This window comes from Lepus europaeus, chromosome 21 (genome assembly GCF_033115175.1).
Source record: "Lepus europaeus isolate LE1 chromosome 21, mLepTim1.pri, whole genome shotgun sequence".
Lineage (NCBI taxonomy): Eukaryota > Metazoa > Chordata > Mammalia > Lagomorpha > Leporidae > Lepus > Lepus europaeus.
Genome location: NC_084847.1, coordinates 15655967 through 15683072, shown reverse-complemented (window position 1 = coordinate 15683072; position 27106 = coordinate 15655967). Strand labels below are relative to the sequence as shown.

At 46.1% G+C, this 27106-nt stretch overlaps 1 protein-coding gene and 1 pseudogene across 1 annotated transcript in view; both read left to right on the top strand.

Moving 5' to 3' along the window:
• Window positions 1-27106, top strand: part of BMERB1 (bMERB domain containing 1) — a 139574-nt gene that overhangs the window by 48531 nt on the left and 63937 nt on the right. The gene's annotated exons all lie outside the window — the stretch shown is intronic.
• LOC133751024 (centromere protein N-like) lies at window positions 5366-8696 on the top strand (annotated as a pseudogene).

Genomic DNA, 27106 nt, shown 5'->3' with positions numbered 1-27106 from the left:
ACTGAGTCCCTCAGATTTGGGAGTGGTGAGTGTGTGTTGTTTTTTCAAAGGAAATAAGAGTCTTATTTCCAAAGAAAGGCAAATGGATGTTGGGAGGTTGCTATGGTTTGAATGTTTGTCTCCCAGAATTTACGTGTTGGAAGCTGGGTCCCCAAAGTCACATGTTGGGGCCTTCAGAAGTAATTAGAATTAGATGAGGTTACGAGGGTGGGGATGAATGATGACATTCGTGGCTTTTAAGAACAGGAAGGGAGACTCAAGCTGGCACACTTGCTCCAGCTTGCCACATGATAGCCTCCACCATGTTATGGTGCTCTCACCAGAGGCGGGCACTAGACTTCCCAGCCTCTAGAGCCTTAAAGTAAATAAACCTCGGTTCTCAATAAATTATCCAGCCTCAGGTACTCTGTCAGAGCTACAGAAACAGACTCAGGGGCAAAATCAACACACATTCACTCCACATGGAGACAACACACTGACATTTAGAATTTAAGAGCCTGAACAAAACGTATCAGGGACCTGCCAGGAACAGAAAATTGCTGTTCAAACCCCCTCTTCTTGGAGGAATTGCTTGTCCGCCCTTTAGCAAAATTACCTTTGCAGGGTTCAGCTTCTCTTGGAGCAGACCTTGAGGCTTGGCAAGCCCAGAGCTCCACAAAGGTTTATTTTTCATCTTCTGTGCAGTTGGGTGGCCTTGACTCACAGCACTCAGTTGATTGAAGTTTTGTTTAGGGGAAGCAATGACTTGAATAACTAACAGCCTGGGTCACCACTCACTGTTCTCAGTGAAGGCAGACAGAGGCAAACTTTCTAGCTGGGCTCAAAAATAGCTGTTTCTGACGTGGGCTCTCTGTGATTCATATCAGAGACTTCCAGGCTTGTGGGGCACTGCTGACAGTATACTCTGCTCCTCCCCATATCATAAAGTAGAGCTTCTCTTATCTTCCCTCAGACCTCCAGTTTACATCTTGGTACACGTCATTCTGACCGTGGTTGTTCTTTTTTTTTCCCCTCCCAGTGACCTGGTCTAGATCCAATCTTTTTCCTCCATCCTTGGCAAAACCAAGACTACAGTCCTCACTTACTGGTGCCCAGTTCCAAAGGAGCCAAACAGACAACTCTCAAGCATGGGCAGGTGGTTCAGACCCCCTTTTTCTAAGCCAGAAGTGATCCTGGGCATGTGTGCCCTGAGATGTTCTGCTTTCCTGACATTCGTCTATCATGCCCAGTCACCCCTGAGAACAGTTCCCTTAGGGCTTGCCATACCAAAAGAACCGAGAAATAAAGGGGCTGGAAAGTCGTCGTGGCTAAGTCAGAAAAAGAAAAGCACTGGATAATTGTAGTAGTGCATCTATGTATTGCATTTATTTTATTTTATTTTTATTGCATGTACTGCTCCCTTGCTATGTCTTAGGTACTGAACTTTTGCACATATTGTTTTGCATAAAATCCTTCCACACCTCTCTAAGACAATAGCAGGTGGCTGGTCTCCTTTCCTCTCTGCTTGCTTCCTTAACAATGCACTCTGGTGGAAGACATAGAAGCTTTTAAAAACACAATCAGGCAGGGATGGTACTGTGCAGCAGGTTAAGCTGCCACCTGTGACACCATCCTAAATGGGCACCAGTTCAAAACCTACAGCTCCACTTCCCATCCAATTCCCCACTAATGCATTTGGGAAAGCAGCAGAGGACGGCACAGGTTCTTGGGTCCCTGCTACCTATGTGGGAGATATGAATGGAGTTCCAGGCTCCTGGCTTTACCTGGCCAGCCCCAGCCCCAGCTGTTGTGGCCATTTGGGGAGTGAACAAGCAGATGGAAGATCTCTATTTCCCCTCCTACCCCACCCCAACCCCGTAACTCTGCTTTTCAAACAAACAAATAAATCTTTAAACACACACACATACACACTATCAGATGGACTCTCTCCCTGGGTTATAATCACCACAGCAGATGAGCATCAGGACTAAAATCCAAACTTTCACCACTGCCCACAGGCTCAGTACCATCTGATCCCTTCCTCTCTCTCCATCTCATAACACTCACCCCCTTTCTCACTCTGCTCTGCCCTCATCGGCCTCCTCTGTTTATGAACACGTAACTTCTTCCCATCTCCGGGCTTCTGCACTTGCTGATCCATTTGTCTGTTGCATTCTTTCCTTCCATCTTCCTTGTCATCCAGTGTCAGCTCAATGCCACTTTCCCAGAGAAGTCCTCCTGAACCCTGCTATCTAAGGAGTGCCCCCATGCATCACTTTCCAGTCTTACCTACATTTTACTTTTTGTAGCCTGCCAACTTACACATGTGGTTTATCTCTTTCTTTGCTGTTTTCCCAATTAGGATGGGTGTTTTATTTCTGTATGGCCAGCTCCTAGAACATTGCCTCAGGTAGGGTAGGTATGTTGAATAAATGAAGAGCAGACCCCACAGAGAAAGGACCAGCCAACAGGGACAGAGCCCTGAGTGTTCCACAGGGATGATAAAAGTCAGTACCCAAGCATCCCAACAGGCTGAACCTTTGTAAATTTTTTTTGGTTTTGTTGTTTTGGTGTCTTTGGCTTTTTAAACCAGGCCTACCCCAAGAGTACACAGGTTTTGTATCTCCTGCTGGACTGCTGGGCAGCTGACTCTTGCCATACCTCCAGTTCTAGCTGGGAAATACAGAAGGACTGGATTATTTTTCTCTACTAGCATGAGATCCTCTTCATCTTTCAATGTGAAAATTTTCTCTAATTATAAAAATAATACTTCATTCAGCTGTCAAGGAAGTGTAAATGTAAATGGGGGCTGTGCACAGTGGTCTCCTTCCAAAGTGTACAGTATAGAAAGAGGAGGAGAAGACAGTGACTGTGCAGTTGAGAAACCTGATTCTACCTCAGCCAGGTGATCAAGCCGAGCACCAGCGGGGTCACATCATCCTGAGTGCACGCAAAGTGCAGTAAAGTCATGAGAAGAGGGGTGCACCTTTTTGTATTCTTCCTTTCTAAACCCACAGCCCTAGCCTAACTGTCCCAGTCCATTTGGACTGCAATGACAAAATGCCTTAGACTGGGCACATTATGAACAACAGAAGTTTAGTGCTCACAGTTCTGGAGGCTGGGAAGTCCAAGTTCAAGGCTCCAGCTGAGTTAGTTCTGGTGAGGACCCGCCTCTGGGCTCATGAGTCTCCACTCTTCTTCTGCATGTCTTCACACAATGGAAGGGTAAACACATCCCTTCCACCTTTTTAACAAGGGCTCCACCCTCATAACCAAGTCACCTCTCAAAAGGCCCTGTCTCTTAATGCCATCTCACTGGGGACTAGGTTTCAACACATGACTTGTGGGGGGGACACAAACATTCAAATCATAGCACACTGATCACTAGAAAAATCCTAACTGAGGGACATTCCACAAAATATCTGACCAATACTCTCCAAAACTGTCAGGGTCATCACCACAAACAAGAAAAGTCTGAGAAATGGTCACGAACAAGAGGGGCCTCAGGAGAAAAGATGATGCAACATCCTGTGGTGTCCTGGATAGGATGCTGGCACGGGGCAAGGAAGGGAGGTAAAAACCAGGGAAATCTGAACAAACTACAGATTCTAGATAATTTTTCTAAAATCCCCAAGTGTTTCTAGTCCTGATGTGGTTGGCCTCCCTGTTTAGGGTCTCCTCTTCCTTCTCCCAAGGACTGAGTCCAGCGTCTGTGCTTCCAGTTTTACTCGCCTCTCCCTCTCCCTCTCCCTCTCCATGTTCCGGTCCTCTCTCTGGCTTCCAAGGCTGCTGGCTGGAATGAACACTGAACTTTAGCCACCCAGGCTTACACAGGACCTGTGCACGGGCATCCCTGGCTGGTTTCCTCTGGCCCTCAAGCAGCCTGAGTCACACTCAGATCACCTTCTTTCCAATAGGGACACAGCCCGTGCTATACCCTGGTCTCTAACTGAATGAAAATAAGGTTCCCCATGCAGTTTATCTCCCTCCTCAAGATTCCAGGCTATGAGGAATTAAATGAGCCACATGATTTCCAGGCTAAGCAATTTTTAAAAACTGAAATATTACTTTAGACAGTTCCAATTTATTTTCCTCTAGATTCCCATCATTTTAGTCTACCAAGCACAGTTTTAAACAGCACCATCTGGTTCTCTAACCATCCTTGCGTGACCTGGGCCCTTTGCTGACTTCTGAAATGGTTTGTAAATTGGAAGTGTTAAAGAGTCTTACTAAAGATGCGTGAATCATAGCTCAGGATAGATTTATAATTGTCTGTATTCATGAAGTCGTTCTGAGATGCATGGATGGAGGATATTTCAAAGATGAACTTTGAATAATGGCATGAACTTGTCAAAATGCTGAGAAACATTAGTTGTTTATGCAGTTTTAATTGGGCAATTATCTTATTGTTATTGCAGGGTTATCAATATCCACAGTTTTAACTCAACAGCCTTAACAGTTCCCTTTGAATTGGGAAGAGTATTTTGTTCTTTGATACCTCTATCTCTTTGTATGGTCCCAAAGGGTCTCAGAGGGCAATCTGAGCTCTTCAGCTTGGGGTTGGGAGAAATATGAACGACTGCTTGCTAACTCAATGAAGGTCACTTAAAGTGTTGGAGAGAAGACACTGAATGATGTAAAATGACATTACAGACGGTTGAATAATCTGACAGAACTTATGTGTCACCCCCTTTGAAGCCCCATTCTGGCAGTAACACACACACACACACACACACACACTATTCAAAGAAAGCCTTTCTGGAAATGCCACTTGGGAACTGCAGTCCTGTGGCAAAGTCTTGTGAACACTCTCAATGGTGATAAACCCATGCCTTGGAGAGGGAGTCTGAGTTCTGGAATTACTGTCTCTTAGTCCATTTTCCATTGCTGTAACAAAATGCCTAGAAGTGGATAATTTATAAAGCAAAGAGAGATTCTGGAATCAGAAGCACTCATGATCAGAGGGCCAATGTTGTGGCACAATGGGTTAAGCTACCACATGTAAGGCTGGTAACCCATATCAGAGTGCTGATTTGAGTACTAGCTGTTCTACTTCTGATCCAGCTTCCTGCTAATGTACCCAAGAAGGCAGTGGAAGATGGCCCAAGTTTTTGGGCACATGCCACCCACATGTGGGTTCTGGATGGAGTTTCTGGCTCCTTGCTTCAGCCTTGTCCAGTCTTGGCTGTTGCAGCAATTTGGGGAGTGAACCAGCAGATGGGAAACTCTTTGCCTCTCTCTCTCTCCCCTGCCCCCACCCCCTGCTCTCTGCCATTCAAATAACAAATATTAAACAAACAAACAAAAACGGTGGCTTTGAAGGCAGCTCGGGTGGGAACAGCCACAGTAGAGTGAGACAGCTGGAGATGTGGACTATCCCACAGGGATGGATGAAACTATTGCTGAGTTTATCAGGAGGACGATCCTGAACATCCCCATGTCTGAAAAAGCCTGGAATTTTTTGTCTGAAAATCAACTGCAGATGTTAAGCTTCTGGCAGAGAAAGGAATCTCTTGGTCAATGTGTTGTTCTACTGTGTGAGGAGGTGTTGAGGTGGATTCGTTCTGAGAGGAGGAGCGTGGTAGGGACAAGAGGTGCGGAGTCACCACATACACCCCAGGAGTCGGGTGAGAGCAGGCCAGAGGTGAGCAGCCCGCAGACTCGTTTATTTCAGCTGGTACAGCTGCTTAAATAGCCAAGGCAGCCAATCCAGTCAAGGGGCGGTCTATGCCCTAACCAATCACAGCCTGTTGCCAGGCAGTTTCCGAAGCCACCCAATCACAGCCTGTTGCCAGGCAGGCTCCGTTGCCATGTGGTTTCCAAAGCCATCCAATCACAGCCTGTTGCCAGGCAGGCTCTGTTACCATGTGGTTTCCAAAGCCATCCAATCACAGCCTGTTGCCAGGCAGGCTCTGTTACCATGTGGTTTCCAAAGCCATCCAATCACAGCCTGATGCCAGGCAGTTTCTGTTGCCAGCGGCCATTTTGGCATGGCCTTCTCATTCCACCACATTTCCCCCTTTTCGTTTATTTTTGAGCAACAGGAGGCATGATTCTTGGCCATACCATTGTTGACCATTTCCATGTGGTCTCCTTACGCAGCTGTGCCTGTCTTAGGTTGTCCCCCAGGGGATCTTACCTGTCGTTGACTAACCAGCGCTCAAAACGGGAGACCACAGGAGTGCTTGCTCAGATGGGGGTAGGAATGAGGAACAATGGTAATCAGGAATGGCATGACCACACACAGGCTGTGGGCCATTTGAGTGGCTGACCAGAGCTAGTGGGGTATAAAACAGTAGCAGATGTGGCTATGGGCAGTTCCTCAGGGTAGGATGATAGGGCAGGTGCGTGTGCCAACAAGGCGGGCTCTCAGTCTTGTTCAGCTGGTTCTGGTTGACTGTCAGTTGCAGGCTTGATGTTTCTGGCTGGTACCCAAATGGGCTGTCCTGCATTCTCTGGAAAGACACAAGCATATCCTCACCCTTGGCTAGCAGAATCCTTTTACAGGCGTTGGAATCCAGGGCCTGAATTCTGTGTCCACTTCAAGATTAATAGCAAAAATGAGGGTGGGATAGGGTCTAGCAGCTGCCCTGAGAGCCTGGGGTGCCCAGGGACTGCCACAAATGTGCGGATCCTCACTGGGTGCGGATGGGATGACCTCGCATAGGTTATCACCTCAAGGTCGTCTAAGTTCATCCCACGAGAATTTGGGGGGTGGCTGACTAGGCATTGCTACATTGTCTGCTGTCATGTCATTTTCACTGTCAGAGTTCTCTCTCCCTAAGTCATCAACTATTGCCTGTGAGGCAGAGGCCTGGAGTGACAGGCTCTTATCACTCACAGATTCATTATGTTTGGTAATCTGTGTGCACTTCTGAGAGGGGGTTATGTTTCTCATGTTTGAGTGCTTAAGAGCAGCGTGCCACTACAACTCTAGCCAATGGAAAGACATGCACAGCACTGCTGCCATAACAAAGCAAATTCCTAGCACCTCAGTGGCTGATGGCATTATGCAGGGGGTTCCCTACATTAGACAAACAGACAGTGGTGTATCAGATCGTACGTACATCCTGTGCTTAGTAGGGGACTTCCTTGATTTGTTAGGTCAAGGCCGTATGCCCACACGGTATCTCTGGAGCGTCACCTCTCTCAAGTGAGGGAAGATGACTTGGTTCCGAATTCTGGGATGATTAGTCCCTTATGTGAATTCACCAGGTGAACCGAAGGTAAAAGGAGGAGCCGAGAAGCGGCGTTACGCTTCTGGGCAGTGTGTGCCTAACCTGGGGTCACTTAGACCGAGGACAAGGACAAGGAAAGGGGCGTAGGAGGGGGTTCTGTGCTCACCCTCACAGAACCAAACAGCACACGAAACACCAAGGGGCCTACTTGCCGAAATCAAGGGGGGACCTTGCCAAGTCCAACATGCTCTCTCTCAGTCACGTTGGGCATCAGATGTTGAGGTGGAATCGTTCTCAGAGGAGGAGCGTGGTAGGGACAAGAGGTGCGGAGTCACCACATACACCCCAGGAGTCGGGTGAGAGTAGGCCAGAGGTGAGCAGCCCACAGACTCGTTTATTTCAGCTGGTACAGCTGCTTAAATAGCCAAGGCAGCCAATCCAGTCAAGGGGCGGTCTATGCCCTAACCAATCACAGCCTGTTGCCAGGCAGTTTCCGAAGCCACCCAATCACAGCCTGTTGCCAGGCAGGCTCCATTGCCATGTGGTTTCCAAAGCCATCCAATCACAGCCTGTTGCCAGGCAGGCTCTGTTACCACGGCCATCTTGGCATGGCCTTCTCATTCCACCACAAGGAGGAATGTGTCAGTCTCAGCCAGGTGGCCCTTTTAGACATTTGTACTCAAGTTCACGTGCACCAGAAAATCAGGGATGTTTATCAGATGAGTAAAGGACCAAGTGTAGGTGTTGTTGACCTTTTGATATAGAACAGTTTAAAAGTTCATTTAAGTAAATTCTTCAGAGAGCATTAAAAAATGTGACAGTCAACTCCAGAGATGCCGAGGAGAATGCAGTCTGGATTTGAATCACCTGGGGGAATGCAGTACACTAAGCCAAACCAGTACAAACCTACTTACATGGTGTACTACTCCCACAATCCCTATGCCTTTATTTCTTCCTCCAGGCTCAAGAGTAATATTCCCCTTCTGGGTCAGGCACTGACAACTGCTAGCAAACACTATCAGATTGTGAGAATGGACCCAGGAAGCAGATACCTAGACTCTTTTAAGGCTATTGTTTTCAAGCAATATAATCAGAATTTTGAAATCCACAATCCTACAACTCTTCTTCAGGAAAAGAGCCTTGGGCTGGACATAAACATAGATTCAAGGATAATTCATGAAAAGGCAGTAGAAAAAGACAAAGTCCAGGGAATAACTTAAGAAACTTTTGGAGACTATCCTCAACCACGACTAGAATTTACATAATATAAGCTCAAAACAAAGTTCAAAAGTGATTTAAATGGGAGCATCCTGGCTGATAGGGAAGAACCACTGAGGTGCCTAATAAGGTTCCCCAGCCCACATCTTTTGGAAGCATTGAAATCCTTAGCACAGCTGGAATTGCAGATGTACCACTTTCTCTATTGCTCACTTGCATACCCAATAGGGAATGAATTATTTTAAAATTACAGATAAATCAATTACATATGTTTTTCTAAGTGCAACTACAAATATAGCCTATGTATTTGCTAATGGTTAGTTGGAGGATTTCTTTCTATGATATTCGTACAGCTTCTTTCTATGAATTTATATTTTCTAAATTAATTATTGGTATTGAAAGTTTAGAAACCTTCATATAATTGTTGGGACTGATTGTTTTCTTACCCTCATGTTCTGCTAGGAACAGCAGTTGTGGGCATTTGAGATTTGACAGGGTTTCTATGGCTCCAGACCTGACCCTGAGTACTGGACTGCTCTGAGTCAAGCAGGAGGCACAGTGGTTGAGCCTACTGGGCATCATGTCCAATATCCTTTCTCCCACTCCTGCCTCTTCTCTATCCTGGGCATATCTGGTTTCATTTGCTGATGTCCAGGGATTTTCTTGTAAGCCTTGAATCACTCAAAGAAACACTAAGAAACTATACCTGACTCAAAAATCCTGGGAGAATCATAAAATTAGTCCATTCAGAGGGAAGAGTTGGGCCAATGAAGTTGTTATTGTAAGAGGCTTTCTGGGGCCAGCACTGTGGCATAGTGGGTAAAGCTGCCACTTGCAGTGCGGGCCTCCAATATGGGCACATGGGCACATGTTCCAGCTGCTCCACTTCTGATCCAGCTCCCTACTAATGGCCTGGAAGAGTAGTGGAAGATGGCCCAAGTGCTCACACCCCTGCACCCACATGGGAGACCCAGACAAATCTTCTGGCTCTTGGCTTTGGATCAGCTGAGCTACAGCTGTTGTGCCCATTTGGGGAGTAAACCAGCAGATGGAAGACCTTTCTCTCTGTCTTTCCTTCTCTCTCTCTCTCTGTAACTCTGCTCTTTATTTGAAAGGCAGAGAGAGAGAGAGAGAGAGAGAGAGAGAGAGAGAGAGATATCTTCCATTCACTGGTTCATTCCCCATATGGCAGCAACGGCGGAGTTGTGCTGATCCGAAGCCAGGAGCCAAGAGCTTATTGCAGGTCTCCCACATGGATGCAGGGGCCCAAGGACTTGGGCCATTTTCTACTGCTTTCCCAGGCCATAGTAGAAAGCTGGATCGGAAGTGGAGCAGCCAGGACTTGAACTGGTGGCCATATGGGCTGCCCGCACTGCAGGCAGTGTCTTTACCAGCTATGCCACAGCTCCAGCCCCAAATAAATCTTAAAAAAAAAAAGAGGTTGTTTAACTGATTATTCAGTTATATAAAATCATTTTTTTGTTTGTTTTTTATTTAATGAATATAAATTTCCAAAGTACAGCTTATGGATTACAATGGCTTCCCCCCCATAACTTCCCTCCCACCCGCAACCCTCCCCTTTCCCACTCGCTCTCCCCTTCCATTCACATCAAGATTCATTTTCAATTCTCTTTATATACAGAAAATAAGTTTAGTGTATATCAAGATTTCAACAGTTTGCCCTCACATAGCAACACAAAGTGAAAAAAATACTGTTGGAGTACTAGTTATAGCATTAAATAACAGTGTACAGCACATTAATTACAGAGATCCTGCATGATATTTTTTAAAAAAAGTAAAATCATTTTTTTCTGTAAATATACTTTTAATTATCTTTTATCATGTGTAACATTTAAACTGACCATTATTACACTGATTTGTGAGTAAAGATATTGGAAACTTAAAAAACCACAAGTTTGAGATCAGGCAGCCATACTTTGTGGGGGCCTCATGACGTGCCATAACATCGCAGATAGCATCACATGGCTGGAGTATGTGCAGAAGAGAGGAAGGGGACAAAGGAGATGAACTGCTGAATAACAGTGCTCTCTTGCAAGAACTCATCTGTCTCCATGAGAACTCATACAGTATCATGATAAGACACTAATCCCTCTAAAATGCCAACACCACTACACTGGCAACCAAATTTTAACATGAGTTTCCACTGGAACAGTCTACATATATCCAAAACATAGCAACTACCAGATATCACTGAGTGGTGTGAATAATGTATGGTGATCAAACCATGTGAATATGAAAGTATGAAATGGCTCTTCTTAAAAGGCTCAAGAACTGATTCAAAAGTAATTATCAAAGAGCTTGTTTTTTAATACCTTCTGCCAGAAAGGAGCTAATAATCTTATAGGCATCTAAGAAATGTTTTAAAATACTTGAGGAATGTTGGTGTTACCTGAAGCACAGAGTATTCCAAGGTGACTTTGAAAATTAATACTCTAGAGTATTTGTAAAAATCCATTCATTTTCACTGTCTTAATATCACTACCCCTTTTCGCTTCTCTGGACCTATCTGGGTTTTGTGGACAATACAGGTGGTGGGACACAGGGCTTTTGGTGCTTCTCATCCTTCAAGAAGGCACAGAACAGGACAGTGTGTGAAACGGATATTCTCAGTGAGGGGAGTTCTAAGAGGAGATAAAGTTGGGGCAGGAACTCCCCAGGGGCTCAGTCCCTCTGACTTTCAGACTCCTAGCTCCAGTTATGGTGGAGGTCTGAATTTGGTGGCTTTCTCCACTGATGGCAGCAGTGGTGGCGCTGGAGGTGGTGGTGGTGGTGGTGATGGGGTTGACAGTAATGATGGTGATGATAACAACTGTCCCTCAGAGTCTCTGCACTCTCCTTTTGATGTATTTACTAGATACCACACAGAGATGCTTACATAGAGCCTTTCATTCAACTCTTGTTACAACCCTTGCTATCCCCACTTAACAGTTAATGAACACTAAGGATAGGTATATCTCATAACCCACTTATCAGCTACTCCACTAGTGACTCTGGAATGAACAAACAGGAGGGGCTTCAAAAAGTTCTTGGAAAACTGAATGAAAAGAAAATGCAAACTTGGTATAAACTTCTTCATGCCCCTTTACAGTGCAAGTTAAGGGCTATAAGACCTACTTTACAAGTGAAGAAGCAGATACTCAGAGAATTAGATAACCTGTCCAGGAGCACAGAACCAGTAAGGGGCAGAGGTAATTTCAGACTTGAATTATGTACTGTCACCTAAGTGGTGCTGTGCCAAGGCTGCCTCCATGGAGCTCGGCAGGGTGGACGAGGCCCAGTGAGGGAGAAGGAAATCTCAGTGCTTGGCCATCCTACCTCTTTCATTGAATTTGGGTCCCTACCTATGGTTAGTTTTTTGAGGATAATGACTCTGTCCTGGGATTTTCCACTGTAGGATTATATGGACTCTATTGTGTAGACTGTGAGAGGCTGAACAATAGCCCCTCAATGATGTCTATGCCTGAATCCCTGGAATCTGTAAATGTTTCTTATATAGTCCCTTAGCTTGTGCTGCTATAGTAAAATATCATAGACCAAGTGAGTTCAAAAACAGACATTTGTTTCTCACAGTTTGAGAGGCAGGAAGTTGCCAGCATGGGCATGGTGTTGGTGAGGGCATTCTTTTCAAAGCTTACAGATGGCCAACTTCTTGCTGTCTCCTCACATAGTGAAAGAAAGAGCTCTAGTCTCTCTGTCTCTCTGTCTCTCTCTCTCTCTCTCTCTCTCTCTCTCTCTCTTTTAAAGATTATTTACTTGAAAGGCAGAGTTAGAGAGAGAGGGAGAGGCAGAGAGACAGAGAGAGAGAGATTCAGAGATCTGCCATCCGCTGATTCACTCCCCAAATGGTCACAATGGCCAGGGCTGGGCCAGGCCAAAGCAAGGATCCAGGAGTTTCATTCAGGTCTCCCAAATGGGTGTAGGGACCCAAGCACTTGAGCCATCTTCCACTGCTTTCCCAAGCACATTAGCAGGGAGCTGAATAAGAAGCGGAATTGGGGGCCAGTGCTATGGCGCAGCAGGTTAACACCCTGGCCTGAAGCGCCAGCATCCCATATAGGTGCCACTTCAAGACCCGGCTGCTCCACTTCCAATCCAGCTCTCTGCTATGTCCTGGGAAAGCAGTGGAAGATGGCCCAAGTCCTTAGGCCCCTGCACCCGTGAGGGAGACCCAGAAGAAGCTCCTGGCTCCTGGCTTTGGATCAGCGCAGCTCCGGCCATTGCAGCCAATTGGAGAATGAACCATCGGATGGAAGACCTCTCTCTCTCTCTCTCTCTCTCTCTCTCTCTCTCTCTGCCTCTCCTCTCTCTGTGTAACTCTGACTTTCAAAATAAATAAAACAAATCTTAAAAAAAAAAAAAGTAGAATAGCCAGTACTCAAACTGGTACCTGTATGGGACACTGGGATGCAGCTCAACATGTTACGCCACAATGTCAGCCCTCATTTCCTTTTCTTATAAGGACACCCACCCCTTCTTGAGGGCTCTGCCCACATGACATCATCTAAACCTAATTACCTCCCAGAGGCTCACCTCCAAATACCATCAAATTGGAAGTTAGGGCTTTAATTTAAGAATTTTAGCAACATACAAGATTCAGTCTATAGGATAAGACACATAGGAATTAAGGGTACAGACCTTGAGATGGGAAGACCAAACTGGATTATCTTGGTAGACTCAATATAAATCCCTGAGTCTTTAAACTCAGAGCAACTTTTCCAGCTGAGTTGGGGCTGGGAGATGGGGGAAAAGGTGCAGGGAATGGTGATATAAAAAGGGTCAGAGAGATATGCAATGATAAGGACTCCTTCCACCATTGGTGGCTTTGAAAATGGAGGAGAAGTGGCTGGCGCCACGGCACACTTGGCTAATCCTCCGCCTGTGGCACTGGCACCCTGGGTTCTAGTCCCAGTCGGGGCGCCAGATTCTGTCCTGGTTGCTCCTCTTCCAGTCCAGCTCTCTGCTGTGGCCCAGGAAGGCAGTGGAGGATGGCCCAAGTGCTTGGGCCCTGCACCCACGTGGGAGACCAGGAGGAAGCACCTGGCTCCTGGCTTCGGATCGGCACAGTGCACTGGCCATAGCGGCCATTTTGGGGGTGAACCAACGAAAAGGAAGACCTTTTTCTCTGTCTCTCTCTCTAACTCTGTCAAAAAAAAAAAAAGAAAGAAAATGGAGGAGAAGTGAAGAGCCAAGAAATGTAGGTGGCTTACAGAAGCTAGAAAATGCAATTCTGCTGACTCCTTGATTTTTGCCCACTGAGACTGCCGTTGAACCTCTGGCCTCCATTACTATAATAAAAGTTTGTGACAATTTATTATGGCTGCAGTAGATGACTAATACACAGATAGATTTCCTACCCTGTTGCCACTATTTGTTTTAGCTGGGGAGGTAGTCTGAACATGAAGTCAGCACGAACAGTGACTATCTGCAGAGAAGGAAGCCCTGGGGTGCTGGGATGACGCCTCTTGTGCCTTCTCGTTAGCAGCTTCAGTGCTCGACTAGCATTTGAGCCAAATCATTATCACTGTGTTCACTCTGCTGTTATTCCTCTCTTCAGGAGAACCTGATGCACCTCTCTCCAAACTAGTGCTTCTCAAACTTGAACGTGAATGATAATAGCGAACACTTATTGAGCATGCTTACTTAGTGCCTACCTGGATCCCTTCATTTAATCCTATCAACCCTCTGAGGTAGATATTGTCATTAGGGTTTCATTTCGGGGAACTGAGGGACATAGAGTTTAATGTAGAATTACCTTCATGGAGGGCTACTTGGTGGGTCCCTCCAGAGAGATTCTGACAAAGTAGGTCCAGGAAAAGCCCAGGGGGGTGGATTTTAAACCACCTCCAGTGAGTCTTGCACCTGTCTTCCAGGGACACTAATGATAATCTCTGGTCTCAACTGAAACAACTTTGCCCCCCAGGAGAAATCTGCCAATGTCTACAGACATTTTGGTTTAGGGGGAGGACACTCCTGGTAGGTACCTTGTGGGTCGAGGTCAAGGACACTGCTAAACATCCTACCATGCACAGCATGGCCCCCAAAGCAGAGAACCATTCAGCTCCAAATGTCAGCAGGTGCTGAATTTAAGGAACACTGGTCTGGACAAAGTGCTCACAGGCTGCGGAGCAGAGAATAAGGCTCTGACTTAAAGCTTCAGTTTGCCTGTGCTTTCAGAACATAGTGCCCTTTACCAAGGTTTTCTCTTTATGGCTTCAGTTATCCTCAGTCAGAAAATAAATGAAAAATGGCCGGCGCCGTGGCTCAACAGGCTAATCCTCTGCCTTGCGGCGCCGGCACACCGGGTTCTAGTCCCGGTCGGGGCACCAATCCTGTCCCGGTTGCCCCTCTTCCAGGCCAGCTCTCTGCTGTGGCTAGGGAGTGCAGTGGAGGATGGCCCAAGTCCTTGGGTCCTGCACCCCATGGGAGACCAGGAGAAGCACCTGGCTCCTGCCATCGGAACAGCGCGGTGCGCCGGCCGCAGCGCGCTACCGCGGCGGCCATTGGAGGGTGAACCAACGGCAAAAGGAAGACCTTTCTCTCTGTCTCTCTCTCTCACTGTCCACTCTGCCTGTCAAAAAAAAAAAAAAAAAGAAAGAAAATAAATGAAAAATGACAGAAACAAACATACAGAACATACACACTAGTTGGGTCCCTCCTCATAATAGCTACTTCAGTCTCTTTCTATTTTCCAGTCTTATCTCTTCACTCTCATCCTTATTTCCTACTTCACTGAAAAACTTAAGGGCAACAAATGCCCTCCTCTGCTTCCTTTGTCACGTTTTTGTCTGGGACATCTAGGTCACATGGAAACATATCTTCACTAAAGATCAGAGTATCTGCATTTCCATGGATGTCTTTGGGCAGGGCCCAGCTCATCCCAAGTCCTCCTGGGATGGACATCTAAAGGCTAGACCTTTCTCTGCCTCTCCTTCCCTTTTCCCTCATATTTTCTATCTCCCACCTTCTCCCCAGGGTCTGGCTTCTTCCTGAAAGATGGGATTCTATGTTTGAGGCCCTGGACATTTCTTCCAGTCCATCATCATTCAGATTGTTCAGAGTGGAGCCATGTCAAAGACAAACGTTTTTATTGCCAACACTAACCATCTCTTGCAGGAAGGCATTCTGGAATTATTATTTAATAAGCTTTATCTCTTTCTGCAGCCTCTCTAGACAAAGAGTAGAAGCAGAGAGTGAGGAAATGAAGGCCTGAGGGTAAGAGACAGTGCCATTGTGACCCTATCACTGAGGTCCACATCCAGTTCTCTCCTGCCTTTTATTTGGACCTGGATGCAGAGGTCCCTTTCCCTTCCATGGAGACACCTGTGTTCTCACTTCACCTTCCTAAGTAAGGCCACTCCCTTCCTAAGAAAGCTGACATCAAGTATTTATTCTGCTGGGATTCTGGGTCATGGTAGAGCTAGTCTTATTAGGATCTGGAGGGCAGCACACTTGTGGGGCCTGCTACCCCATACTCCTTCTCAGAGTCAGCCCACAGGCCTTGCTGAAGGAAAGGGTCCAGTGTGAACTTGGGCTTCCACCTTGTTGAACCTACAAACCAAAGGCAGACACCATCAATAGATGGGGGTGTCCCAGTGGAAAAACTTTTAAAAATGTTATTTACTGGGGCTGGCATTGTGGCGTAGTGGGTAAAGCTGCTGCCTGCAATGCTAGCATCCCATATGTGTGCTGGTTCAAGACCTGGCTGCTCCACTTCCAATCCAGCTCCCTGCTAATGTGCCTGGGATAGCAATGGAGGATGGCCCAAGTTCTTGGGCCCCTGCACCCACACAGGATATCCAGAGGAAGCTCCTGACTGCTGTCTTCAGCCTGGCCCAGCCCTGGCCATTGTGGCCATTTGGAGAGTGAGCCAGCAGGTGGAAGTTTTATCTTTCTCTCTCTGTCTCTGTCTCTTCATCTCTCTGTGTAACTCTTTCAAATAAATAAATAAATCTTTAAAAAATTATTTATTTATTTGAAAGGGAGAGAGAGAAAAATGAGTATCTTCCATCTGCTGATTCGCCTTCCAGCAATGACCAGGGCTGGACCAGACAAAAGCCTAATCCCCAAAACTTAATCCAGGTGTCTTAGAAAGTGGTAGAGATCCATCTACTTGAGTCATCACCTGTTGCCTCCCAGGGTGTGCGTTACTGGGAAGATAGAAGGGAGAACGAGCCAGGAATCAAATCCAGGTACTCCAATATGAGACACAGGTATTGCAACTGGTCAACTGCTAGGCCAAAGGCCCATCCCATAAGACCTTCTATGAGCAAGGTTAGTAGCAGAAGCAGGAGGGTTCTGAACAGAAAAGCCTCAGGGAGGTAGAAGACTGTGAGGAAGAGGAGGGCATCCATGGAAGAAGGGCGGGTGAAAAGTGGAGAATCCCAAGATGGGGAGGTCTCAACCAACTCCAGTTGCAGGGGGATGAGACTACCCTCGTGTAGCTGCTCTCCAACCTGTAACTCAAGGGCTTGTGACTTGTGAGCACCTGAAGTGTGACTGGTGTGCACTGAGAAATGTGCTATGTGTAAAATACATACTGGATCTGAGACTTCATACCTAAAATTTTAAAAAATCTCAATAATTTTAGACGGTTGATTACACTTTGAAATGACGAACTTTTGGATCTATTGGGTTACATAAAACACATTACTGGGGCTGATGCTGTGGCGTAGCGGGTAAAGCTGCTGCCTGCAGTGCTGGCATCCCGTATGGGCACCAGTTCTAGTCCTGGCTGTTCCACTTCCTATCCAGCTCTCTGCTATAGCCTGGGAAAGCAGTAGAAGATGGCCCAAGTCTTTGGGCCCTTGCACCCATGTGGGAGACCTGGAAGAAGCTCCTGGCTTCGGATCGGCACAGCTCCGGCCGTTGTGGCCAATTGGGGAGTGAACCAGCAGATGGAAGATCTCTCTCTCTCTCTCTCTTTGTGACGCTGTCTCTCCTTCTCTCTGTGTGTAACTCTTTCAAATAAATAAATAAATCATTTTTTAAAATCACATTACTAACAATTTCTCCCACTTCTTTTTTAAAAATGTGCTCAAGGTCACATTTGAGAATTTGGGTTCCCTCAAATGCAGAGCCCTCCTTGTGGGGTGGTTTGTGGCATACGTATGGGGCAGCACTGTAGAAGGAAGCTCCGATTCCACTCAGGGCCCAGTAGCACCCTCCTTCACAAGGCTGGCTGGGGGACAGAGCAGCCAGGAGCTTCTGAATTAAAAGCAGTTCCTTCAGCTCCATGGGAAATGGTGACTCATTAAAAGCAAGCGGCTGCTTCCTATTATATTTGCATTATAGCAAGGAGAGAGGCTTGGTATATCCCATGACAGCATGTTGAGGGTTGAGATGAGCTTTTTTCTGAGATTTAATGATCGATAATAAAGACCAGGGTGTTACCCAGAGCCTATAAAATACATCAGGCAGTAATGAGGCTCAGATCTCGTCCCCTAATATTTAAGACACTCTCTTGGGTGGACACCAGGAAGCAATTCTTGTGGATACTCAGGGAGGTAAGCCTCTAGGCAGGCTCCTTGACAGAGGACCAGCAGCCTTCCCTGCACTCTCCTTTAGGAAGGCATAGCTGCACAACTGGAGGTTACCATCTTAGCCACAGGGGCAGAGGGATGGCCCAGATGGCCAAGTCTTTCATTCTCTGAATCCAGTGATTTTGATTCTGCCCCCATATTAGTCCTTCCAGGAAAAGGAAATGTGTTGATGGCAATGATGATACTGAGCTCTCTATCACATCCAAGCACTGCCCCAAGCACGTGACATATATTATCCCAGCTCATCTCCCCAGCAGTAACAAGGTAGGGAGTACTGTCACCTTTTCACAGAAGAAAGTGAGATTTAGGAAGAGTAACTACCCAAGTCACCCAGTTAGCAGTAAAGCCAGGGCTTAACTAGAATCTGTCATCAGCCAATGACTATTGCAGAGCAATGATGCAACTTTTCTCCATGAGGGTGTAAGATCCTTGATAGAAAGTCAGCCCCGTAAGGGTGGGGAGATTTTTGTCTGTCTGGTTCATTGCTCCATCAATACTGCTTGGAGCAATGTCCACCACAAAGCAGGTTCTTGATGCATACTTACTATGAAATGATAATAGCAAAGAGTACAGAGCACTTTCTAAATGTCCAGTCCTTAAAGAAATCACCTTAAGTGGCAGGCATCTCCAGTGACAGAAAAGCCAGTTCACTCATACTGCTGTGCTTGCAACTGACCTCCAGCTCCAGCTTCCTGCTAACACAGATCCTGGGAGGTTGTGGTGATGGCTCAAAAAAATTGGTTTAGAGGCCAGTGCTGTGTTATAATAGATAAAGCCGCCACCTGCAGCACTGGCATCAGTTTGGGTCTTGGCTGCTCCTTTTCTGACCCAGCTCTCTGCTATGGCCTGGGAAAGCAGTGGAAGATGGTCCAAGTGCTTGGGCCCCTGCCCCCATGTGGGAGACCTGGAGGCTCCTGATCGGCCCAGATCCAGCTGTTGCAGCCATCTGGGCAGTGAACCAGTAGATGGAAGATTTCTCTTTGTCTCTGCCCAACCCCCCTTCTCTGTAACTCTGCCTTTCAAACAAATAATCTTGGAAGGAAGGAAGGAAGGAAGGAAGGAAGGAAGGAAGGAAGGAAGGAAGGAAACAGGCAGGCAGGCAGGCAGGAAGGAAGGAAGGAATTGTTTTTCTGCCATCCACGTGGAAGACCTAGAATGAGTTTTGGCTCCTGGCTTTACTCAGTCCTGGCCACTGTAGACATCTGCAGAATGTACCAGCAGATGAGAGTTCTGTCTCTCAAATTAAAACAAATAGACAAACAAACAAACAAACAAAAAAACCTCTAATATGAACATCATTGTCCCCATGTTTCAGATGAAGAAAGAAAGGTCCAAAGTCATCAGCAGATGGGTCAAGAATGAGAGCTGAACCCTGAAACCCTGAAATAGTTGTCCATAACCAATCCCTTCTCTTGCCCTATTCCAGGGCTGACCTGGCTGCCACAGTGCCTGCATACACCAACCTTTTCCTTTCCTTTTTTTCTTTTCCATTACTTTAAAGGTGTTTTGAACATATAACACCTGGCCATTGGTAAAATTCTGAACCATATCATTAATAATAATGCACTGGTGTCAGGTTCTTTGTAATATTAACGATGGTGGGAATTAGGCGAAGGGTATAGGGGACCTCTGTACAATCTTCACAACATCTCTATAAATCTAAAATTAATAAAAAAGTACTGAAGATTTCAAATTATAGGAAAGGACATACAGACACAAGCTGGATCTCCTACAGCACTGTCCCAAACTCATGTCCTCCCCCAAATGCAGTCACTGTGGCCCTTCTCTCATGTGTCCTTGGAGGATATTCCAAGGTTACTGGGTGCCTAATAGACATTTATTTGTATGACTCCAACAATTAGAGAATATTTTCATTTCCTTGCCTTTGTTCTATGAGCTTGGTTGGAGTAATTACAGCAGTGCTTCCTTGTCTAAGAGCTGGGAGGCCACAATCCAAGTCCCCAGAGGATGCCAGGAGCCATGGATGGTGCTGAACCTTATATGTACTATGTTTTTCCTTGTATATCCTTGTGATAAAGTTTAATTTATAAATGAGGCACAGTAAAGATTAAGAAAAGTGACTGGGGTGGGCATTGTGGTACAGCAGGTTAAGTAGCCACTTGTGACCCTGGCATCCCATATCGGAGTGCTGCTCTGAGTCCCGGCTACTCTTCTTTTGATCTAGCTTTCTGCTAATGTGAGTGGGTAGCAGCAGTTGGTGGCTCAAGTACTTGGGCCCGCACCACCCTCACAGAGACCCGGATGGAGTTCCAGGCTCCTGGTTTTGGCCAGGCCCAGGCTTGGCTGTTGCAACTATTAAGGGAATGAATCAGCGGATATAAGCTCTCTCTGCCTCTCTGCCTTTTAAATAAATAAATCTTATAAAAAGAATAGCAACTAATAATTGAGAATAACACTGTGTACTGTAATAAAATTGCACTTTGGGGTCATTAAATAAGGGTTACTTGAACATAATAAGCACTATGACACCTCAACAAGTTGATCTGAAAACCAAGTCATCCTCTCGTGACTAATAGGTGGCTATTTGTATACAATGTGGATATGCTGGACAAACGGATGATTCATGTTCCAGGCAGGACTCGAAAGTTTACCACACTATTTAGACATAGCACAAGATAAAGCTTATGAATTGTTAACTTCTGAAAATTTCCATTTAACATTTTTGGATGGCTGTTGACTGCTGCTAACTGAAACTCCAGAAAGCAAAACTACCGATAAGGAAGACTAACTTGTACTCAGATTCTTTGGGTACAAGACCTGACACATGGCTGTGAATTTTCCTTCAAGCTTCTTATTTAATTTCCAATGAGAACTTGTATTTGGGTTGTCGAGGGACTCTCAAAAGCACATGCTGCCAAATCATTCCACATCCTATGCAGTGTGGCTGTGAGGCCGACCTCATGACAGGATGTATTTCCATTAGGCAGTAGCTCTTCCAGGAGAGGGAACAGGTACCCCCAGTGGTACTGAGATGGTTCTAGCATCAAACAACATAAAATTACATAGCAGGAAAGCTCTTCTCTTTTTTCCAGTTACAAACCTTTGTTAGGTGATAAGTAAAGAGATCCTCAATTTGGTGTTAGTTTGTCTTTAACACCTCCAGTACTTGTTAATTCATCTTGTTAAGAAACAAAAACAGGCTTCAGTCTGAACCTCCAGTGGGTTACAGTATTTATCAAGGATAATATCACTTTGTTTTCAACAGGTATACTTTTATGGTCACTTTCTAACATGCTGATAGTTGTTTTTTAAAGCAAGATAGCTTAATTTTTTAAACTCATTTGAGAAACATAGGAAGTGAGTACATGCATGCAAGAGAGAGTGAGCAAGAATGAGCAAGTACACTTCCATCCTCTGGTTCATTCCCTGAATGCCTGCAACAGCCAGGGACAAAGTTGGAACCCAGGAACTCAATCCAGGTCTCCCACATAGTAGCAGGAACCCAGCTACTTATGAGCCATCACTCCTGCCACAAAGGATGCACAGCGGCAGGAAGCTTGAATCAGAAATGGAGCCAGGACGCTAACCCAGGCACCCCACTGGGTTGCCAGCATCTCAAGTGACATTTTATCTGCTGTACCAAATGCCCATCTGTGACTTGTTTGTGGGTATCATATGATAGTTCCTTGAAGAGGTTTGAGGAGTGCTGAGTACACAAAGTGCAGATGCCCATATGTGGTTGTGATGAATTCTGGACAGTATCTGGAGTTTGGCAAACACTATTCTGCAGCCATTTTGACCTAGAGCATAGGCTTTGCCATCAAATAGATCTGGGTTTCATCCCTGCTCTGCCACTCATTGGCTGAACAACTTTAACCATCAGTTATAACCTCTCTAAGCCTCATTACATTGATCGATACAGAGAGGTTGCTAATGATAATACTTCCCTCCAAGGGTATCTAAGGAATGATGAGCTAATACGTGGCTCACTGTAAATGCTTAATAGGAGTGAGCCCAGAATATGTACCAGATACAAAGTGCTGAAGCAGAAAATCGTAGGGATTGTCCAGGGCACCCCAAGTTCAAATTACTACTGTGACGAAGGGTTGCAACACATAGTCTAGGAAAGACATATCCTTGGTCCCAGCAGTGTTACCTACCTAGCCTATATTTACATGAGAAGTTTCTAGACTGCCAGCCCTTGTCCACCATCCCCTCCATGGCTCCTGTCCCAGAGTAGCTTCATATTTTCAAGATAAATGACGAAACCTGCTGGCACATCCCAGTCATGCCTGGCGCACAGCTCTTGTTTGCTGGAGCTGCTGCTCCTGAGGCACGCATCCCTCTGGGTGGCATTTGGGGATAGAAAGATGGATTTAGCTGCCTCTTCCCCCAGAAGTGACTCAGCTCCTGGAAGCTCAGTAACAGCAATGGCAGTTGGAGCCCTGGGGACTTCTGTGCTGTGATGTCTCCCTCTCTACAACACGACTCTGCTTAGAAATGTGCAGTAGATCCCGTGTAAGGTCTGGCTTGGTTAGCCAGCCCCCGACACTCCTCTTGCCTCCCCCCAGGGTTTGTCCTCACGGAGACATTGCAAGGCAGATGTTGGATGGCAGCTTCCCATCAGGAAAATGTCAAGAAAGGGACATCCTAAGATGTTATTTCTATCACACAAGTTCATACTTAAAGGAAACTGACCATGTGTGACACTCATTTATTCACATCTGGTACCACAATTTCTCAGAGTCTCGTCCAAAGACCCATTGTTGAAGCTCCCTGGGCATGATCTCCAGTCCAGGGTTCTCTTAATCCCTGAAGGAAAGGCCAGGGGTTACTCTTTAAACAGCCTTCTGAGATGATCACCTGCCCACTAACATTAAAGAACGCCACTCCTCATGTCCCCAAAGCAATATAATATACAGGTTGACTATCCCTTTTCTGAAATGCTCGGGAGCAGGAATGTTTGTGATTTTGCAGTTTTTCAGATTTTGGAACATTTGCACAGACTTTACTGGAACATCCCTAATCTGAAATCAGGATTTCTGAGCAAGTGAGGTTTTGGATTTTTGATTAGGACTGCTCAGTTTGCATTCAGCTTTCTTTGTTGTGATAATGATGGTATTTTTAAGTAGGAAGGTAGTTTTAGAGTGAGTATGATTACAACAAGGGCTTTGGAGGAGGATAGTTCTCATTTTAAATCCCACTCCAACACTTTCCTTTTCTTGAGCCTCAAGTTAATCATCTGTGAAATGGGATAACAGCACAGAATATCTAGGGCTGTTTCAAGAATCAAATAAGGTGATGCACAGACTTTGGCATGTGGTAAGTGCTGAATAGATGCTAGCTTTTATTGTTACTGGGCAACTTTGGGCTTCTGGACCTGTGAAGTGGAGCAATTAAGGTACCTACCACTTAGGGTGACTGGAAAACTTCATAAAGGGGCAGGTGGTAAATATTTGAAGCCCCGTGGGCCACAGTCTCTGGTGCAGCTACTCAGTTCTGCTGCTGGAGTGCCAAAGCAGCCATAAATATTACATAAATGAAAGCGCTCAGTCAGTGTTCCAGTAAAACTTCGCTTCTGATACCAGGCCCAGGGCTGGGTCTGGCCCACTGGCTGTGGCTTGTCAAGCTTCAGCTGAGGGAGTTGTTAAGAAGAAATGAGATGAGGCTTACGGTGAGCCCAGCACAGGCCCAGCACAAAGTGCTCACCACAAGAAAGGGGTCTAACGACGTCATGGGTGACCTGAGATCTAGACTTTGCTCCTTCCTCTAGGGGAAGGACAGCGTCCTTGGGCAAGAATTTTCAACAGAGGTCCCAGCCCTATTTTCTTCCCCAACTTGAAGCTGAATGTTCATCTCAGCACCTGGAGCCTGGCAGCTGCTGCCTCCGTCCTCCCCCGAGGGTGGAGGTAAAATGCCAATTCGTGGGGTGTGATGAATTTTCTTGGTCCCACGCCTCGCCCCAGAGTGTGTTGCCATTTTCAGCATCTGTCCCATGAAAATCAGGTTGCCCAACTGAACTGTGATGTGAGAAATTAAGATACTTATATTGCGGGGTGATTAACTACACACGTTCACATTCACAAATGTGTTGAACTCTCACCAGGAGGCTGCATAAGGTGGTAAACGCATGTGGCTAAGGAGAGGGAGGGAGACAGCGAGTGAGTGAGTTGGGTTTAAGTTCTATCTCTGTAATGTTCTGGTTGTGTGATATGGGGCAAGTCACTTTCTGTTTTCTTTTAAAAATTTATGTATTTACTTTCATTTTATTTGAAAAGGAAAGAGATAATATGAATCTTTCATCCACTGATATACAATAGCCAGGCTGGGCCATGCCAAAACCAGGAGGCCAGAACTTGATCCAGGTCTCCTGCATGGGTGTCGGGGACCCAAAAGCTTGATCCATCACCTGCTGCCTGCCAGGGTAAGCATTACCAGGAAGTTGGATTGGAAGCAGAGTAGCCAGAACTAAAATCTGATAAGGGATACTGGCATCCTAAGCAGCATCTTAACCATTGTACCAAACACCCGCCCCCACCTCCCTTGTCTAAGTCTCATAGCCATCCTCTGTGAAGCAGCAATTAAGGAAGATAATACATATAAGGCTTCCAGCACAATGTAACCATTGAATCCCACTTTGCAGACAGATGTGCTATTAAAGGGTTTATGCAAAGCCATGCAGCCAATGACACCAGGATAGACAATTCTAGCCCCTGGCTATTTTGACAGACCCAAATTCCCCCATCATCTCCCTTTGCCCCTCTTCTATTTGTTTTCTGGGGTTCCTGCTGCTTCCAGCCTAGGCTGTGCTCCCTGTGCCGCAACGAGAGCTCTTGGAAAGAGCAGTGTCACTGTCAGGGGCCTTGAAGTCTTTGGCTATTCATCAGTGTACAGGTGCCCCTTGACTTATGATGGGGTTACCATTAAATCCATTTTAACCTGAAAATATCATAAGTTAGGTGTTGCAATGGATTACACTGCCACCTGCAATGCCAGCAACCCATATAGGTGCCAGTTTGATTCCCAACCACTCTACTTCCAATCCAACTTCCTGCTAATGAGTCTAGTCCAGGCTTTAACCATTGCAGTCATTTGGGAAGTAAACCAGCAGATGGAAGATTTCTTTCTCTCTCTCCCTCCCGCCTCCCTCCCTCTCTCCCTTCCTCCTTCCCTCTTTCCTTCTCTCTCTCTATTTCAAATAAATAAATAAATAAATAAATCTTTCAAAAGAGAAAATGTCATAAGTCAAAGCACACTTGAATATATCTAACCTATTGACAGTCCTAGTTCAGCAGCACAGCACACTGTGGAATGTCTGTCATTCACCCCCATGATCACAGGCTGACTGGGCAGTATCAAGATAGCATCATACCAGGCCGGCACTGTGGCACACGGGTTAACGCCCTGGCCTGGGCTGCAGTGCCAGCATCCCATATGGGCGCTGGTTCAAGACCCAGCTGTTCCACTTCCAATCCAGCTCTCTGCTATGGCCTGGGAAAGCAGTAGAAGATGGCCCAAGTTGTTTTGACCCTGCACCTATGTGGGAGACTCAGAAGATGCTCCTGGCTCCTGGCTTCAGATCGGCGTAGCTCTGGCTATTGTGGCCATCTGGGGAGTGAACCAGCAGATGGAAGATCTCTCTCTGTCTCTGCCTCTCTGTAACTCTTTCAAATAAATAAATAAATCTTAAAAAAAAAAAAAGATAGCATCATACCACCAGGAAGGATCCAAATTAAAAACACAGTTTCTACTAAATATGTGTTGTTCTTGCACCACTGTAAAGTTGAGAGATCATTGCCGAGGGCCATCTGTAGTGCTTGGTGTCCTAAAATTCATCTCTCACAGAACCTCAGAATGTGACCTCATTTGCAAACAGTCTTTGCAAAGAGTATTAAGATAAGGATTAAGATGAGATCCCAATCGATTTGGGTGGGCCCTAAATCAAAGGGGACAGAGAAGACACACAGAACCACACAGAGGTAGCCATAGCAAGATGGAAGCAGAAGTCAGAAAGATGCTACTAGGAGCCAAGGACCCGCTAGGCACCACCAGAAGCTGCAGGGGATGCGGAAAGATCCTCCCCCAGAGTCTGTGGAGGGGAGGGGGGTCTGCCAACACCTCCATTTGGAACCTCTGGTCAAAAGATTTGCTAGAGAATAAATCCCTATTGTTTTAACCCTGCCAGCTTGGGACACCTTTGACTCTCAGATGTGAAGGAATAGAGGTATCCATCTACAATACCTGTATGGACAATAGGCAGCCGTGATGGGGCAGAGCATAAATTTGGAGGCAAAAGTGGGCTCGGTTCTTTCCCACACCAGCTTTAAGACTTTGTTTATTTGTTGAAACAACAACAAACAGAGATCATTTCCTCTGACTGTGGTGAGGTTTACGTGAGGTGGTGGAGCAGAGCAGCTACCTTGGCTGAAGCAAGAGTCATCTCATCACCATAGATGGAGCATGGCAGTGCCTCGCTTCATTCGTTTCTCACAGCTGCCCTAGTGGTGGGCTCTCTGTTCTCTTGTTAGGGGGGAAACTGAGCCAGTGAGGCTAATAAACCCCTCAAGGCCATGCGGGTAATAAGAAGCAGATGTAGGACTGAAACCCAGGCCATCTGATTCAAGAACACCCACCCTGCCACCCATTCCTAGGTTTCTACAGCCTTAAACTGCCCTGTTCCCAGAGTTAGCCCGGTTGGAGCTGGCACACAGTAATGCTCAATTAATATTCACATCGTTATCTTACCCATCCTTTTTCAAGCTTCAAACCCAAGAGCCATCTCAGCATAGTGTCAGGGTCAGCAGAACCCCAAATGCAATCCCAGCAGCTCTGAAGCCTAACCCAATGAGATATTTACTCAGCACTTCACATGGAAAATTTCTTATAAATCCTCTGTACACATTCCTTCCTTTTCCCAAGTCAAGCCTGAGACAACTCTGACTTCTCTCCCTCCCATTCTCTCTCCCTCCCAGTCTCCCCTCCCTTCCTTCTCAGCCTCATCCAACACACCAGCTCCACAGGATCAAAGGATGATCGTCAGGACTTGCCAGCCTTAAAGGGGGAGGGATATGGTAACTGTGAACGTCTCCAACGTCAGTTTTCCCTCTCATCCACCTCCCCTCTCTTCCTGCCTTCTAGACAATTGTTCAATGGTCCCTTTGCAATTCAACACCAGGTTACGCACAATCTATGCTATGAAATCCTGAAGCT